Consider the following 17299-nt stretch of genomic DNA (forward strand, 5'->3'; position numbering starts at 1 on the left):
ATTATAATTCTAATAATAAGGGTATGTTAGCGAATGTTGTAAGGGTGTAAGTCGAAATTCTATCCGTGTAACGCTACGCTATTTTTAATCATTGTAAGTTATGTTCAACCTTTTTACATTAATGTCTCATAGCTAAGTTATTATTATGCTTATTTAAAACGAAGTAATCATGATGTTGGGCTAATTACTAAAATTGGGTAATTGGACTTTGTACCATAATTGGGGTTTGGACAAAAGAACGACACTTGTGGAAATTAGACTATGGGCTATTAATAGGCTTTATATTTGTTTAACTAAATGATAGTTTGTTAATGTTAATATAAAGATTTACAATTGGGCGTCCCTATAAATTACCATATACACTCGATCGGACACGATGGGCGGGGTATTTATATGTACGAATAATCGTTCATTTAACCGGACACGGGAATGGATTAATAGCCACTAGAATAATTAAAACAGGGGTGAAATTACATTCAAGGGTAATTGGTGTAATTGCTAACAAAGTAGTAAAACCTTGGTTTACACGCAGTTGATAACCTGGTGTATTCACTAAACAAAGTATTAAAACCTTGTTACAATTCGAATCCCCAATTAGTTAGAATATTTAACTTCGGGTATAAGGATAATTTGACGAGGGTACTCGCATTTTATATTTATGACTGATGGACTGTTATGGACAAAAACCAGACGGACATATTAAATAATCCAGGACAAAGGACAATTAACCCATGGGCATAAAACTAAAATCAACACGTCAAACATCATGATTACGGAAGTTTAAATAAGCATAATTCTTTTATTTCATATTTAATTTCCTTTATTTTATATTTAATTGCACTTCTAATTATCGCACTTTTATTGTTATTGTATTTAATTGCACTTTTAATTATCGTCCTTTTTAATTATCGCAAGTTTATTTTATCGCACTTTTATTATTCGCAATTTCATTATCGTTATTTACTTTACGCTTAAAATTAAGTCTTGTATTTATTTATTATTTTACATTTGGTTTTAACTGCGACTAAAGTTTTAAAATCGACAAACCGGTCATTAAACGGTAAAAAAACCTCCCATTATAATAATAATATTACTTATATATATGTATTTGTATTTTTATAAAAGTAAACTAATATAGCGTTAAGCATTGTTTAAAGATTTCCCTGTGGAACGAACCGGACTTACTAAAAACTACACTACTGTACGATTAGGTACACTGCCTATAAGTGTTGTAGCAAGGTTTAGGTATATCCATTCTCTAAATAAATAAATATCTTGTGTAAAATTGTATCGTATTTAATAGTATTTCGCACTAAAAATAATACTATTTTGTATACACCCCCTACGACATCAAGTATTTTTGGCGCCGCTGCCGGGGAACTTTCTAAACGCCGGAAGCGCAACGCTAATAAAAAAAAAAGAGCTTTTTTCTATTAAAAGTCGCTTTTGTAAAAATACGTTTTAAATATTCGAAAATATAAAAAGAAAAACAAAAATATAAGTATTTTTAAGATTTTGTTAAATATTTAAGTTGATTAAGTTTCTTTATTTTTATTTTAGTTTATAAAAAAATATAAGTTTTATTTAAATATCTTTCATTTATATAAAAACAGAAAAAAATAAATAAATAAATAAATAAAGAAAAACGCGTTGAAATTAAACCTGTCAGTTGAAAAATAATTAATATAATAATAAACTAATTAATAATAATACTTAAAAAAAATAATAATAATAATTAAAAAAATCTTGTGTTAATAGAAGATGGGTATTAAATAGACCACTCTGTATGTTGCCATTACCTCTAGTTATCCGTAGTTACCCGTAGTTACATGTACTGAACCATATGGGCTTAGTTTCACTCGTTAGTTCTCCGGACTCACCATCAATTTAACGGAAGTATAAATCTTAGTTATAGCAATTATGGGTCCCATTCGCTTTTTATTGTTTGGACTTTATGCTGTATTGTGTAGTGACCCGAACTTTTCCATGTTTATATATATTAAATGAAATTGTTATTTACATGATTAAGTGTTTCCAACATGTTAAGTAATCAAACTTGTTAAGACTTGATTAATTGAAATAGGTTTCATATAGACAATTGACCACCCAAGTTGACCGGTGATTCACGAATGTTAAAACTTGTAAAAACTATATGATGACATATATATGGTTATATATATAGTTAACATGATATTATGATAAGTAAACATATCATTAACTATATTAATAATGAACTACATATGTAAAAACAAGACTACTAACTTAATGATTTTGAAACGAGACATATATGTAACGATTATCGTTGTAACGACATTTAATGTATATATATTACATTAAGAGATATTCGTACATCATAATATCATGATAATATAATAATTTAAAATCTCATTTGATATTATAAACATTGGGTTAACAACATTTAACAAGATCGTTAACCTAAAGGTTTCAAAACAACACTTACATGTAACGACCAACGATGACTTAACGACTCAGTGAAAATGTATATACATGTTGTAACATCCCGCGTTTTTCCGTTAAATTTATTTTTAACACTATATTTTTTTTAAATAATACCTTTCGTTATTTAAATTCGTAGTTTCCGTTGACCAACGTTCTTAATTTTCCCGTTATTTAATTATAACATCACTCGTTTACTCGAGCATTTTTAAAATATTCGTTTGGTTAATTCCCGCAACCGCTTTCAAACTTGAGGGACCAGTATTGCCAAGAGACCAAAGGTGTGACTAGTCAAATGGTCAACACCTTCCTCACCCATTCATTCATCCACCTTCTTCTTTCTTTCTTACTTTCTTTTTCTCTCAAGAACACAAACAAGAATTCATCATCTAAATTCGGTTTAGGGAGCTAGCAACAAAACAAATTACATATTTGGAATCCTCTCTTCATCCTCTACAATTTGATACCAATTTCATCTCGTTTGGGTAACTTTCTAAAAACTCTAGATTTCTCTAAATTCGTGTTTTTGACTTGAAATGGTGTTAGTTAGTGTCTATGGCTCGTGTATAACATGAATATATGATTTGTTTGCTCGATTTGTTGTTTTGAGTCACTAGTTTGAACATTTGAAATGGGTTTGCTTAATCTTGCATTTTGGAAGATTAAATGTTGTTTGATTGTTAAAGTTCATGTTTTAATTGTGTTACTAGTATCACTAGTTTCGTTTTGATGCGTAGGTTGATTAAGAAAACTTCAAAAACATGAATATTGATTTTTGTGGATTTTGGTTAGGGTTTGATAGACTTAAAACGAGCTTTTGATGTTTCGAATGCCATGAAATGTTATTAGTAAGTGTTTAGATGCAATGTATACTTAATTACCTTCGAAACGGCATATCGTATGTGTAAATTGGATTCCCGAATCATAAAATACGTTTTACGAACTTGAAACTTTGAAAATAAACCTTTTTTGATCAATTGACGAGTTTTCGGTTATTGTAATTGATGTTTTTGCTTGTGAAAGGTAGTTAATTGTATTCCTTGTCAAAAGAGCTTTCCAATGATATAAGATGCGTATTCTAAGTGTTTACGGTTTGCGTTTTGTGCTAAATTGAATTTTGGATCAAGACTTGAACTTTTGAAACTGACCAGGCACCAGGCCACGCCCATTGTCGCGGCGCGGCCACCATATGTCGCGGCGCGACATTTGCCTTGTTCAGGGGCTGACCAACTTGCACTTTTTCGTTTAATTCCAACTATGCTACGCACCTCCGATTAACATGTAACTTGGCCAACATGCTCATATATGACTTCTAAGCTTAGAAAAATAGTTTGGGACCCGACCCGAACGTGTTGACTTTTTCGTTGACTTTGACCAAGTTTGAATTTTAGTCAAACTTAACCAAACGTTTATGCAATCGTTCTAATCTTCTTTTATACTTGATTCTTGCATGAAACTTGACAACGTGATTCACATGCTATACTATTCGAGTCATAACGAGCCATAGGACTAATTGAACACATTTCGCCCGACCTTGTGTCGTAACTAGTTAATTGATACAACCTATTTGTTTAGGTCGAGGCTAGCGTTGTCCTTTGCGCACATTACTCGTTGAAGTACTTATTTACTCTTGCAATCAAAGGTGAGATCATAGTCCCACTTTTACACTTTTATACTTATATTTGGGATGAGAAAACATAAACGTTTCATTTTACAAAGTGAACACAAGTACGAAAACAAACATTCTACGTACGAGTTAGAACAAAAAGCCTCAATTCAATTATCATTAGTTACACTTGCAGGGTGTAAGCGAGAACTTATGTTGTGTGGCCATACGGGTTTGACAAACCCTCATTCGGACGGTTCGATACCGTTAATCGGATGAAATATATTTTCAGGGATAAGTGTATGTTCTGACACTATATTAATGGGGTTTCGTGATAGTTAAGCCTTGATAATTAGGTGCTCGTGATATCAACTTTTAGAATGGTTTATTATTATTTCAACGTGACAACACTTGTGGTTCAACTTACTTACTCATTTACTTACTTACTAAACCTATGATTTCACCAACGTTTTCGTTGACAGATTCTCTATGTTTTTCTCAGGTCCTTGAACTTAAGTGATACATGCTTCCGCTCATACTTTTGATACTTGCTTGGAGTCAAGCATACATGCATACACTCTGATTTCTTGCTTGGGGTCAAGCATACATACATACATACGCTAGTGATAGCACCTTTGGATTCAAACTTTTGTCTACATACTTACGCTATTTATAGCAACCGTGATTTTAAACTAATTATGTCGCAAGTTAATTCATTTATACTTTACAACTTTTGTAAACTTAGACTTGTTGTCGAATTGTTTTGTAAACTAAACTTTGTAAGTCTTGTACGTTTCAAATGAATGCGACATAATTTTGGTCAAACGAGTCTCATATAGGGACTATGACCACGCAACGGGACCTAAGTAGTCGGCGCCGTCAATGACGATTTGGTCGGGTCGCTACAAGTGGTATCAGAGCATTGGTTGTAGGGATCTAGGATGTGCATTAGTGTGTCTGACAGAGTCGTTAGGACGCATTAGTGAATCTAGACTACAACCGGATAGTTAGCCATTGCATTCTGACATACATTTGCTATAGATAGCGCTTACTTGACTACTTGTGCATTATACTTGAATCATTTTTAGGCAAACTTCTTAATGGTACCAAGTTTTCATCATACGAATCCGTATTCTGCCACTTTCTGGTAACACACGTAAATTCAAGAATCATACGGGTAAGGATGACGATGACTTCATTAGTCACACTTGTTCGGGAACTCTGTCTCCTAGATTGTTATTCGCCACCGTTTCAAGTTACTATCGGTGTCACACCGGTGTACCTTACTATCTACCACTTCTTGTTACTGCCATCACTACTCTAGGTGAGTATCGTCGTCACTACTTATCACTACGATTGCGTACTACTCGTTATCATGATTCGTTGCTCTTTTCGCGCCTAAAGACATTATTGTTTGACTTGAACCGCATTGACGTGAACAATCATTTATACACTTCCCTCGGGGAACGCTTCTTTAGAGTTGCACAAATTCTTTCGATTCAATACGAGTCACGTTAGAGATGCCGTTGCACTTTGTTCATTTTAGATCTTCACGGTTACACGAACTCGAATCTATGGAGTGATGTGGGAATGGAGGTATGAGTTAGCGTAATATAACGACACTCGATCAACGTGGTTATATTACGGTAATTCACACCAAAGTTCTAGTGACACGTGATGGTGATTGGACTCGATCAACCTAATCACCACCATGTGCCATGTACATGACTTTATTTTTCTTGTTTGAACATCCGAAAACTCCGAGAATACTGATAACAACCATACCCGGGACACATCTTCGATTATTGTCGAACCATATTGATGCTTCCGAATGAATGACAAATTCTTTCGACTTCAAACATATGTTACACGTGTGTACTATCTCGTTTTCTTATAGTTTTTTTTTTATAGACGAACTACAAAATGCTTGGTATGCTCACATCGAGGCGAAAACTTCTCTCGCCTTACACTCGTACTTCCGTTTAAGGAAATATTTTATCTAAATTCTAAATGGAGAGAGAGACTCTTCACACTATACTAGTATTCGCCTCGAGGGTGAATAGTCCTATCGAACATTTTCGGAAACCGATAAATCTTCAGCTGCGCGAAATTCTTGAGAAACAGAAACTTGTTCCAACAAACGTTTTCACGTCCTAACAAACTTTTTCAAATATACCTTAAAGAAATGTACCTCGTTTCGGATCGAGATTCTCATTTCACTTCTAGATTTCGGAGTGCCTTACAAAAAGCTTCGGGACCACGTTTAGACATGAGTACCGCACATCAACCACAACCCGACGGACCGAGCAAACATACGATTCAAACCTTGGAAACCGTAATACGAATTTGTGTTATCAACTTCAAATTTTCTTGAGAAAAGTTTTTGCCTTTAACCAAATTCTCTTACAACGATGGTTATCATTCAAGTCTTAACGTCACACTTTCGAGGACCCGTATAGCCGTAATCGTCGTTTTCTTAAATTGTTGAACCGAAGTAGGTGACAAGCGAACCACCGGACCCGAAATCATTCATGAAACAACCGGAAAATTTTTAAATTCCAAGAAAGGTTCAAGGCGGATCGTAGTCGCCAAATGAACTATGCCGATGTTAGACGTGAACCTCTCGAATTCCAAGTGGGTAACCGCGTAACGTTAAAGTCGCACCTTGAAAAGGTGTAATCCATTTCGGGAAACGTAGATAGTTAAATCCGCGATATTTTTAGTCCTTTTAAAATCCTGGGGCGTTTTGGACCCGTTACTAGCCGTTTAGATTTTTCAACTCATTCGAGTCTCCGTTCATCCTAAATTCTACGTATCAAACTTAAAGGCGTGTCTTGCGAGACAAGAACTTGTTATCCTCTTCGATGAACTTACTATCAACGATAAACCTCACTTCCAAGGAGGACCGGTTGAAACTATAAATCGTGGAACCAAACTTTAAACCAACGTAAAATCGCGACTGTCGAAGTTCGTTGAAATACCCGAGGGAGTACCTTCACTTATTCGTAGAACCGACAACGCAAGATCTCGAGGAAGAAACAACGACTACTACTTCCAACTAAATTTCGGGACGAAATTTCTTTTAAGGTGTAGGTAATGTAACATCCCGCGTTTTTCCGTTAAATTTATTTTTAACACTATCTTTTTTTTTTTTAAATAATACCTTTCGTTATTTAAATTCGTAGTTTCCATTGACCAACGTTCTTAATTTTCCCGTTATTTAATTATAACATCACTCGTTTACTCGAGCATTTTTAAAATATTCGTTTGGTTAATTCCCGCAGCCGCTTTCAAACTTGAGGGACCAATATTGCCAAGAGACCAAAGGTGTGACTAGTCAAATGGTCAACACCTTCCTCATCCATTCATTCATCCACCTTCTTCTTTCTTTCTTACTTTCTTTTTCTCTCAAGAACACAAACAAGAATTCATCATCTAAATTCGGTTTAGGGAGCTAGCAACAAAACAAATTACATATTTGGAATCCTCTCTTCATCCTCTACAATTTGATACCAATTTCATCTCGTTTGGGTAACTTTCTAAAAACTCTAGATTTCTCTAAATTCGTGTTTTTGACTTGAAATGGTGTTAGTTAGTGTCTATGGCTCGTGTATAACATGAATATATGATTTGTTTGCTCGATTTGTTGTTTTGAGTCACTAGTTTGAACATTTGAAATGGGTTTGCTTAATCTTGCATTTTGGAAGATTAAATGTTGTTTGATTGTTAAAGTTCATGTTTTAATTGTGTTACTAGTATCACTAGTTTCGTTTTGATGCGTAGATTGATTAAGAAAACTTCAAAAACATGAATATTGATTTTTGTAGATTTTGGTTAGGGTTTGATAGACTTAAAACGAGCTTTTGATGTTTCGAATGCCATGAAATGTTATTAGTAAGTGTTTAGATGCAATGTATGCTTAATTACCTTCGAAACGGCATATCGTATGTGTAAATTGGATTCCCGAATCATAAAATACATTTTACGAACTTGAAACTTTGAAAATAAACCTTTCTTGATCAATTGACGAGTTTTCGGTTATTGTAATTGATGTTTTTGCTTGTGAAAGGTAGTTAATTGTATTCCTTGTCAAAAGAGCTTTCCAATGATATAAGATGCGTATTCTAAGTGTTTACGGTTTGCGTTTTGTGCTAAATTGAATTTTGGATCAAGACTTGAACTTTTGAAACTGACCAGGCACCAGGCCACGCCCATTGTCGCGGCGCGGCCACCATATGTCGCGGCGCGACATTTGCCTTGTTCAGGGGCTGACCAACTTTGCACTTTTTCGTTTAATTCCAACTATGCTACGCACCTCCGATTAACATGTAACTTGGCCAACATGCTCATATATGACTTCTAAGCTTAGAAAAATAGTTTGGGACCCGACCCGAACGTGTTGACTTTTTCGTTGACTTTGACCAAGTTTGAATTTTAGTCAAACTTAATCAAACGTTTATGCAATCGTTCTAATCTTCTTTTATACTTGATTCTTGCATGAAACTTGACAACGTGATTCACATGCTATACTATTCGCGTCATAACGAGCCATAGGACTAATTGAACACATTTCGCCCGACCTTGTGTCGTAACTAGTTAATTGATACAACCTATTTGTTTAGGTCGAGGCTAGCGTTGTCCTTTGCGCACATTACTTGTTGAAGTACTTATTTACTCTTGCAATCAAAGGTGAGATCATAGTCCCACTTTTACACTTTTATACTTATATTTGGGATGAGAAAACATAAACGTTTCATTTTACAAAGTGAACACAAGTACGAAAACAAACATTCTACGTACGAGTTAGAACAAAAAGCCTCAATTCAATTATCATTAGTTACACTTGCAGGGTGTAAGCGAGAACTTATGTTGTGTGGCCATACGGGTTTGACAAACCCTCATTCGGACGGTTCGCTACCGTTAATCGGATGAAATATATTTTCGGGGATAAGTGTATGTTCTGACACTATATTAATGGGGTTTCGTGATAGTTAAGCCTTGATAATTGGGTGCTCGTGATATCAACTTTTAGAATGGTTTATTATTATTTCAACGTGACAACACTTGTGGTTCAACTTACTTACTCATTTACTTACTTACTAAACCTATGATTTCACCAACGTTTTCGTTGACAGATTCTCTATGTTTTTCTCAGGTCCTTGAACTTAAGTGATACATGCTTCCGCTCATACTTTTAATACTTGCTTGGAGTCAAGCATACATGCATACACTCTGATTTCTTGCTTGGGGTCAAGCATACATACATACATACGCTAGTGATAGCACCTTTGGATTCAAACTTTTGTCTACATACTTACGCTATTTATAGCAACCGTGATTTTAAACTAATTATGTCGCAAGTTAATTCATTTATACTTTACAACTTTTGTAAACTTAGACTTGTTGTCGAATTGTTTTGTAAACTAAACTTTGTAAGTCTTGTACGTTTCAAATGAATGCGACATAATTTTGGTCAAACGAGTCTCATATAGGGACTATGACCACGCAACGGGACCTAAGTAGTCGGCGCCGTCAATGATGATTTGGTCGGGTCGCTACACATGTAGTGTTTTAATATGTATTCATACACTTTTGAAAGACTTCAAGACACTTATCAAAATACTTCTACTTAACAAAAATGCTTACAATTACATCCTCGTTCAGTTTCATCAACAATTCTACTCGTATGCACCCGTATTCGTACTCGTATAATACACAGCTTTTAGATGTATGTACTATTGGTATATACACTCCAATGATCAGCTCTTAGCAGCCCATGTGAGTCACATAACACATGTGGAAACCATCATTTGGCAACTAGCATGAAATATCTCATAAAATTACAAAAATATGAGTAATCATTCATGACTTATTTACATGAAAACAAAATTACATATCCTTTATATCTAATCCATACACCAACGACCAAAAACACCTACAAACACTTTCATTCTTCAATTTTCTTCATCTAATTGATCTCTCTCAAGTTCTATCTTCATGTTCTAAGTGTTCTTCATAAATTCTACAAGTTCTAGTTTCATAAAATCAAGAATACTTCCAAGTTTGCTAGCTTACTTCCAATCTTGTAGAGTGATCATCCAACCTCAAGAAATCTTTTTTATTTACAGTAATATATCTTTCTAATACAAGGTAATACTCATATTCAAACTTTGATTCAATTTCTATAACTATAACAATCTTATTTCGAGTGAAAATCTTACTTGAACTGTTTTCGTGTCATGATTCTGCTTCAAGAACTTTCAAGCCATCCAAGTATCCTTTGAAGCTAGATCCATTTTTCTAATTTCCAATAGCTTTATCCAGAAAACTTGAGGTAGTAATGATGTTCATAACATCATTCGATTCATACATATAAAGCTATCTTATTCGAAGGTTTAAACTTGTAATCACTAGAACATAGTTTAGTTAATTCTAAACTTGTTCGCAAACAAAAGTTAATCCTTCTAACTTGACTTTTAAAATCAACTAAACACATTTTCTATATCTATATGATATGCTAACTTAATGATTTAAAACCTGGAAACACGAAAAACACCGTAAAACCGGATTTACGCCGTCGTAGTAACACCGCGGGCTGTTTTGGGTTAGTTAGTTAAAAACTATGATAAACTTTGATTTAAAAGTTGTTCTTCTGGGAAAATGATTTTTCTTATGAACATGAAACTATATCCAAAAATCATGGTTAAACTCAAAGTGGAAGTATGTTATTCAAAATAGTCATCAAGACGTCGTTCTTTCGACTGAAATGACTACCTCTTACAAAAATGACTTGTAACTTATATTTCCGACTATAAACCTATACTTTTTCTGTTTAGATTCATAAAATAGATTTCAATATGAAACCACAGCAATTTAATTCACTCAAAACGGATTTAAAACGAAGAAGTTATGGGTAAAACAAGATTGGATAATTTTTCTTGTTGTAGCTACGTGAAAATTGGTAACAAATCTATATTAATCATATCCTAGCTAACTTATATTGTATTATACATGTATTCTAATATATTATGTAATCTTGGGATACTATAGACACGTATGCAAATGTTTTGACATATCATATCGACCCATGTGTATATATTATTTGGAACAACCATAGACACTCTATATGCAGTAATGTGGGAGTTAGCTATACAGGGTTGAGGTTGATTCCAAAAATATATATACTTTGAGTTGTGATCTAGCCTGAGACTTGTATACACTGGGTCGTGGATTGATTCAAGATAATATATATCAATTTTTTTCCTGTACATCTAACTTTGGACAACTAGTTGTAGGTTACTAACGAGGACAGCTGACTTAATGAACTTAAAACATCAAATTGTATTAAAAGTGTTGTAAATATATTTTGAACATACTTTGATATATATGTACATATTTGTTATAGGTTCGTGAATCGACCAATGGCCAAGTCTTACTTCCCGACGAAGTAAAAAATCTGTGAAAGTGAGTTATAGTCCCACTTTTAAAATCTAATATTTTTGGGATGAGAATACATGCAGGTTTTATAAATGATTTACTAAATAGACACAAGTACGTGAAACTACATTCTATGGTTGAATTATCAAAATCGAATATGCCCCTTTTTATTAAGTCTGGTAATCTAAGAATTAGGGAACAAACACCCTAATTGACGCGAATCCTAAAGATAGATCTATTGGGCCTAAAAAACCCCATCCAAAGTACCAGATGCTTTAGTACTTCAAAATTTATATCATATCCGAAGGGTGTCCCGGAATGATGGGGATATTCTTATATATGCATCTTGTTAATGTCGGTTACCAGGTGTTCACCATATGAATGATTTTTATCTCTATGTATGGGATGTATATTGAAATATGAAATCTTGTGGTCCATTGTTACGATTTGATATATATAGGTTAAACCTATAACTCACCAACATTTTTTGTTGACGTTTTAAGCATGTTTATTCTTAGGTGATTATTAAGAGCTTCTGCTGTCGCATACTTAAATAAGGACAAGATTTGGAGTCCATGCCTGTATGATATTGTGTAAAAACTGCATTCAAGAAACTTATTTCGTTGTAACATATTTGTATTGTAAACCATTATGTAATAGTCGTGTGTAAACAGGATATTTTAGATTATCATTATTTGATAATCTACGTAAAGCTTTTTAAACCTTTATTGATGAAATAAAGGTTATGGTTTGTTTTAAAATGAATGCAGTCTTTGAAAAACGTCTCATATAGAGGTCAAAACCTCGCAACGAAATCAATTAATATGGAACGTTTTTAATCAATAAGAACGGGACATTTCAGTTGGTATCCGAGCGTTGGTCTTAGAGAACCAGAATTTTGCATTAGTGTGTCTTATCGAGTTTGTTAGGATGCTTTAGTGAGTCTGGACTTCGACCGTGTTTACTTGAAAAATGATTGCTTAACAAATTTTATTGGAAACTATATATTTTTAACATGTGAATATTATGTGATATATTAATCTCTTAACGCGTTTGATATTATGTGATAGATGTCTACCTCTAGAACAAGTCCCATTGACTCACCTAATAATAATGAAGAGTCAAATGTAAATTGGAATGATTCGTGGACTGATTCACAAGTTCCCGAAGAGGAACCTGAAGAAGAGTCGGAACCGGAAGAAGAATCGGAACCGGAAGAAGAATCGGAACCGGAAGAAGAAATAGAACCAGTGGGGGAAATAATAAAACGGTTAAGTAGAAGAAAATCCTCAACCAACCGATCACCAAAGTTAATTATGGTCAATGGTGTTTCCGCCAAGGAAGCAAAGTATTGGGAGGATTACCAATTCTCCGATGAATCGGATCCCGACAAGGATTCCGATGATGTTATAGAAATTACCCCAACACAATTTAATAAGACAAAAGAGAACAATAAGGGAAAGGGCATAAAAATAGAGAAATTTGATTCCAAACCCGATGAACTTTATATGCATCGTCAACACCCGTATTTCTTAAGTTGTGACAATAACCCGGGAACCTCTAAACCACCAGGTTTTTCTAAACCAATGTGGAAAACGACGGCTCGTATTAGGGGAACATCATATATCCCTAGAAAGTTGGCAAAACGAACCAAAACCGAAGAAGAAGAAACGAGCGAGTCGGAATAAGATAGTTGTATTCATGTGGTGTAATATATGTAATATAGTGTGCTTATGCTTTATGATATATGTAAAAATTGCTTGTATTAATAAGTATTTTTTTTATGAATCTAACTCTTGTCGATTTTACAGTATAAAAACACAAAATGGATAGACAACCCAATATTTTAAGACACCTACCCGGAGACATGATTGATGAAATCTTGTCTAGAGTCGGTCAGAATTCCTCGGCACAACTATTTAAGGCTAGATCAGTTTGTAAGACATTCGAAGAACGTTCCAAGAATGCCTTGGTTTATAAAAGGCTTTCGTTCGAAAGATAGGGGATATCACATTGGGAAATCCATAAGTTACGATATGTTTACTTTGACGCATATATTGCGGGGAACCCAAATGCTATTTTACGCAACGGGTTAAGAAATTATTTTGACTCAATATATCCGAATATAGGACTTCGTGATTTAGAAAAAGCGGCTAACATGCAACATAAAGAAGCATGTTATGCTTACGGGTTAGTAATGTTCGCTTCTCACCAAAGTGATAACAAGAACATCGGGCTACAACTATTAAACAAAACGTTCCCACAAGTGACGGAGTCGGTAATTGGGGTAAGAAATGAGGTTTTTAGGTTATTACGAGACTGTTGGTCATTACGTAACCTTCATCCTTTTGACGACGTTACAACACATTGTCTTACTATCGATCACAATGGTTATGTTCCACAAAACCAAGGATGGGAAGTGGTATTAGTAAAACCAGAATGCATGACTTGTTTCTGGACGTATGAATTTCGTGTCGTTATTGCCTTTGCTGAACGCCTTATTTATTAACTAGAATTATCTTCGCAACTACTTTGTATCAAAGTTTTATGTGCTATATTTCATGCTATATGTAAAATAGCAGTATTGTAAGTTTGCAAGTTATTGTATAAAGGCTTGAATATGATATATTTTTGTTTTTTGTTTTTTGTTTTTTTTTTTGTGATTAGTTTTTCATATAGAATTGTAGTAGTTGAAATGGTATGTTAGCTACTAAGTATGAACTTAACGGGTAGGTACTACCCGAATTAAAGAGTATAAAACGCTAATATGAAGAAAGAGCTTTTATAAATAAGTTCATATTACGCTACGAAATACTATTGACTACTCTTGATATTCTATATGATTAACTCGTTTCATTTGACTATTTTGAAGGAAATGGCACCGACTACTCGACACACCTTGAATATGAGCGAAGAGGAATTTCGTGCCTTTCTTGCTTCAAACATAGCCATAGTACAGGCTGCGCTACATACCAACAATAACCTTGGATCTAGCAGTACAGGAAATCGTGTAGGATGCACCTAAAAGAATTCACTGCCTGCAAACCTTTGGAATTTGATGGAACCGAAGGACCGATCGGATTGAAACGGTGGACCGAGAAGGTCGAATCGGTGTTTGCCATAAGTAAGTGTACTGAAGAGGACAAAGTGAAGTACGCTACGCATACCTTCACAGGTTTTGCGTTAACATGGTGGAATACCTATCTAGAGCAAGTAGGACAAGATGATGCTTACGCACTACCGTGGTCAGCATTCAAGCACTTGATGAACGAGAAGTACCGTCCCAGAACTGAGGTCAATAAGCTCAAGACAGAACTTAGAGGGTTACGAACCCAAGGATTTGATATTACCACGTACGAAAGACGATTCACAGAATTATGCCTATTGTGTCCGGGAAGATGAGGAAGAGAAGATCGACGCATTTGTGAAAGGATTACCGGAAAGAATCCAAGAAGATATAAGTTCACACGAGCCCGCCTCCATACAACAGGCATGTAGAATGGCTCACAAACTAGTGAACCAGATTGAAGAAAGAATTAAAGAACAGACTGCTGAAGAGGCCAATGTGAAGCAAGTCAAAAGAAAGTGGGAGGAAAATGATGATAAGAATCACCAATACAACAACAACAGCAATTACAACAATAATCGCAACAACTATCCCAACAATCGCAACATCAATCGCAACTACAACAAACGGCCCAACAACAACAACAACAGCAACTACAACAATCATCCCAACAACAATAATAACCGCAACAACAACAACAATCAGAAGCAGCTATGCCATAGGTGTGAAAAGTATCACTCGGGGTTCTGCACCAAATTTTGCAATAAGTGTAAAAGAAATGGTCATAGCGTGGCGAAGTGTGAGGTCTACGGACCAGGGGTTAACAGAACGAAAGGAACAAATGGTGTCGGAACGAGTAATGGCGGAGCAAGTAGTGTCGGAGCAAGTTATGCCAATGTAGTTTGTTATAAATGTGGAAAACCGGGCCACATTATTAGAAATTGCCCGAACCAGGAGAACACGAATGGACAAGGCCACGGAAGAGTTTTCAATATTAGTGCGGCAGAGGCACAGGAAGACCCGGAGCTTGTTACGGGTACGTTTCTTATTGATAATAAATCTGCTTACGTTTTATTTGATTCAGGTGCGGATAGAAGCTATATGAGTAGAGATTTTTGTGCTAAATTAAGTTGTCCATTGACGCCTTTGAATAGTAAATTTTTACTCGAATTAGCAAATGGTAAATTAATTTCAGCAGATAATATATGTCGGAATCGAGAAATTAAACTGGTTAGCGAAACATTTAAGATTGATTTGATACCAGTAGAGTTAGGGAGTTTTGATGTGATAATCGGTATGGACTGGTTGAAAGAAGTGAAAGCAGAGATCGTTTGTTACAAAAATGCAATTCGCATTATACTAGAAAAAGGAAAACCCTTAATGGTGTACGGAGAAAAGGGCAACACGAAGCTACATCTTATTAGTAATTTGAAGGCACAAAAACTAATAAGAAAATGTTGCTATGCTGTTCTAGCACACGTCGAGAAAGTACAAACTGAAGAAAAGAGCATCAATGATGTTCCCGTCGCAAAAGAATTTCCCGATGTATTTTCGAAAGAATTACCGGGATTACCCCCACATCGATCCGTTGAATTTCAAATAGATCTTATACCAGGAGCTGAACCAATAGCTCGTGCTCCTTACAGACTCGCTCCCAGCGAGATGAAAGAACTGCAAAGCCAATTACAAGAACTTTTAGAGCGTGGTTTCATTCGACCAAGCACATCACCGTGGGGAGCTCCTATTTTGTTTGTCAAGAAGAAAGATGGTACATTCAGGTTGTGTATCGACTACCGAGAGTTGAACAAACTTACCATCAAGAACCGCTACCCACTACCGAGAATCGACGACTTATTTGATCAACCACAAGGCTCGTCTGTTTATTCAAAGATTGACTTACGTTCCGGGTATCATCAAATGCGGGTGAAAGAAGATGATATTCCAAAGACTGCTTTCAGAACACGTTACGGTCATTACGAGTTTATGGCCATGCCGTTTGGTATAACTAATGCACCAGCCGTGTTCATAGACCTTATGAACCGAGTTTGTGGACCATACCTTGACAAGTTTGTCATTGTTTTCATTGATGACATACTTATTTACTCAAAGAATGACCAAGAACACGGTGAACATTTGAGAAAGGTGTTAGAAGTATCGAGGAAGGAAGAATTGTACGCTAAGTTTTCAAAGTGTGCATTTTGGTTGGAAGAAGTTCAATTCCTCGGTCACATAGTGAACAAAGAAGGTATTAAGGTGGATCCGGCAAAGATAGAAACTGTTGAAAAGTAGGAAACCCCGAAAACTCCAAAACACATATGCCAGTTTTTAGGACTAGCTGGTTACTACAGAAGGTTCATCCAAGACTTTTCCAGAATAGCAAAACCCTTGACTGCATTAACGCATAAAGAGAAGAAATTTGAATGGAAAGATGAACAAGAGAAAGCGTTTCAGTTATTGAAGAAAAAGCTAACTACGACACCTATATTGTCATTGCCTGAAGGGAAAGATTATTTTGTGATTTATTATGACGCATCAAAGCAAGGTCTCAGTTGTGTATTAATGCAACGAACGAAGGTGATTGCTTATGCGTCTAGACAATTGAAGATTCACGAACAAAATTATACGACGCATGATTTGGAATTAGGCGCGGTTGTTTTTGCATTAAAGACTTGGAGGCACTACTTATATGGGGTCAAAAGTATTATATATACCTACCACAAAAGTCTTCAACA

Source organism: Rutidosis leptorrhynchoides, chromosome 3 (genome assembly GCF_046630445.1).
Source record: "Rutidosis leptorrhynchoides isolate AG116_Rl617_1_P2 chromosome 3, CSIRO_AGI_Rlap_v1, whole genome shotgun sequence".
Classification (NCBI taxonomy): Eukaryota; Viridiplantae; Streptophyta; class Magnoliopsida; order Asterales; family Asteraceae; genus Rutidosis; species Rutidosis leptorrhynchoides.